This window comes from Bison bison, unplaced genomic scaffold (genome assembly GCF_000754665.1).
Source record: "Bison bison bison isolate TAMUID 2011002044 unplaced genomic scaffold, Bison_UMD1.0 scf7180017862242, whole genome shotgun sequence".
Lineage (NCBI taxonomy): Eukaryota > Metazoa > Chordata > Mammalia > Artiodactyla > Bovidae > Bison > Bison bison.
The window spans coordinates 158,157-160,842 of NW_011492814.1; the positions used below are offsets into that span (position 1 = coordinate 158,157).

The following is a 2,686-nucleotide window of genomic DNA, read 5'->3' on the forward strand; positions in this document are numbered from 1 at the left end:
GGAGCAGGCAGTGTGGCCAGTGGGGCACCCCTGAGCATGGCCCTGGGGCTGGGTGCATGCAAGTCTGACCCTAGAGCCTCTCCTTTGCCAAATGCTGTTGCCACCACTCCTAACAGCTGGAGGGCAGTGGGTCCCGTGCCAGCCCCGTGAGTGTGAGGCATTTAGGAATTGAGCAAGCTGGCACCTCATCCTTGCAGCCATGCAGAGACCAGAGGCCAGGTGCTGGCAGACCGGTGCAAACGTCCTTGCTGGGTGCAGGGACCTGGGACCTGCATGGTCCCTAACAGCCTGCTCAGGCTGCTGGACAGGGGCCAGCAGGAGAGTCAGGTAGGCAGGGGCCTGTCCACTTTCCTCCAGGGGCGCTGGATGGTCTTCCAGGCGGCCTTCTCGCTGCTCCCAGAGCTCAGGGGCGCGTGGCAATCCTGAGCGGCCTCAGAACGCCCAGCGTGGGCTGGTGCTGGGTCCCACCTTTGCTCCCCCTCAGCTTTATCCTTCGTCCCTCCTCATAGCCCAAGGAGCCTGCTGCCAATACGCTAGCCCCCTGCACACGGGACCTGGAGCTGCGGGTGCTGCCCCTTGGCTCCCCCGCTGGGCTCCCCCTCCAGCCCCGTGAGCCCCCCAGGCCTCTCCCAGCAGTCGGGCCCTCTCGCCTCCAGAGGAAGAAGGGACAGGATGGAAGGCCAGGGCAAAGCCTTCGTCTCCAACTGGGAGGGGATGGAGGGTGAGGGTCCCCACACAAAGGCCTCCTGAGCTGTGACGTCAGAACGGGGCAGGGCTCCCCAGGATCGGGTCTAGCGTCTTCCACTGAAGGCTCCCAAAGTCCCCCCATTAGGAGTCTGCCACAAACACCATAGTCTCTGGCCAGGGATTCACGGGACCTGGCGGGCTGCCTTCCATCCAAGAACCTCCTGAGAAAGCAGGGAAATGTGGAATGTACGCGTGAGGCTGGGTGGGCGTGGGGGAGGGGGGATACTGGAAAGACGGGAGAAAATAGAACCGTGCGTGTCCCAGGGAGACCGTTGGCGGGTTTCAGCACATTTTGGAAGAGCCAGAGGGGAACGGAACGGGGCTTCTTTGCTGTAACGAGAAGCTTTGTTTTCCTCGGTAGCAGAGCCCAGAGCAGCAGGAGCCCCCAGGAAGCCTGGACTGTTTCACCTTCAGCATCACAGGGTTGGGGCGGGTGGGGGGCAGGGACTGAGAGAGCCTGTGATGGTTTGGGTCCTGAGCCTGGCCCTCCCCAGGCTTTGGGAGGCCTGTTGGGCATTTCTCGTGCTCGTACCCGGGGCGGGAAGGACCTCCCTTGGCCTGGGAGACTGGTCCTGCCCTACGTGCCTCTGTGGACAAGCCCACAGCCCTGCAGGTCCAGTTGCTCTGCCCAGTGACAGCCAGATCAGGGCCGCCGGGCCCACTGGGAGGGAGCTGGGAGGGGGTGCAGGTGGCTCCCGCCCCATCAGTCTGGGGCCTGACCCTGGTGCGGAGCCCGATGGGACTTTCCATGCTGGTGGACGGGCCGATATCCCAGCAATGCATACCGGAGCCCTGGCCACATGTGGCTGTGGAGCGTTTGAAATGTGGCTGCTGTGACCGAGAACCCAGATGCCTTATTTTACATCACTTTAATTTATTTACGATTACGCTTCAACAGCCACATGAGCCTAATGGCCAGTGGGCAGTGTGGCCCCGGGGCATCCTGGGGCCGGCTCAGGCCAGGCACCCCCACCTCCCAGGCTGTCTCCACACAGAGCCTGCACGGGCACAGCTCAGCCTGGCTCTCCAGGCCTGGCACCCTAGCAGCCCTCGCCCCCAGGAGCCCAGGGAGCCTTCTCCGTGGGCGGACGGGGAGAGGAAGGCCCAGGGAAGGAGAGTAGGTTGGCCAGAGCCACTCAGCAGAGGGCAGAACGGGACCCCTGGCCGCTGGGCCCATATCGCTCCTGTCCTGCAGAAGGTGGGCGGGCCTGACGGTGCGTGGGGGGCCTGGCTGAGGGGCGCCCAGCCCTGGCCGCAGACGTTTCCCTGGCTGGCTTAGCTCGGTCCCCATGAGGTGCAGGGTGTGCCGCCTGGGTCCTCAGGGGAGGCTGGAGGCTGGGAGCTTGGGTTCTGCCATCACACAGGCCCAAGGTCACCTCCAGGACCCCCCACGCACGCTGGGTGACCCTGGCACCTGGCTTTAGGTGTCTGAGTGCCCCCGTCTGTCAGTGGGAGGAAAGACAGCGTGTCCTGGGCTCGTGGCCGAGTTAATGCAGAACCAGGGTGCATGTTCTTACAGATGACCCGGGTGGGATGCTCCGGGCAGGGCAGGGGGCTGCAGGGGCCTGTGCGTGGGGCAAACCACACGCCACCCCCCAAGGAAAAGAGCGACCAGCCCGAGGGCAACAGTGAGTGCAGGGGAGGGCGTGTCAGTGAGGGCGGCAGAAGGTTCTGGAACTGGGAGCGATTCCTGGTTGCCACTAATCCCCCAGGGACCCTGGGGGCGGGGGGCGACTTTCTCTCCTGCGGACCTGGGCTCGCCCCTGGGTGAGGCTGGGGCAGGCGCCACTGGTGCCTCCCAGGGTCTGGGGAACAAAGCGATAGACGGGCTGGGTGGGGGTGAGGCCGGGGGTCACCTCCAAGCCCTCCCCCAGAGCTCCGGGCTGACGGGACCCCTCAGAGGGAGGAGACTTCCTGGACCAGACGGTCCAGGCCCGCG

At 65.0% G+C, this 2,686-nt stretch overlaps 1 protein-coding gene across 1 annotated transcript in view; it reads right to left on the bottom strand.

Moving 5' to 3' along the window:
- Nucleotides 1–2,686, bottom strand: part of DBH (dopamine beta-hydroxylase (dopamine beta-monooxygenase)) — a 20,355-nt gene that overhangs the window by 496 nt on the left and 17,173 nt on the right. The window lies entirely within an intron of this gene.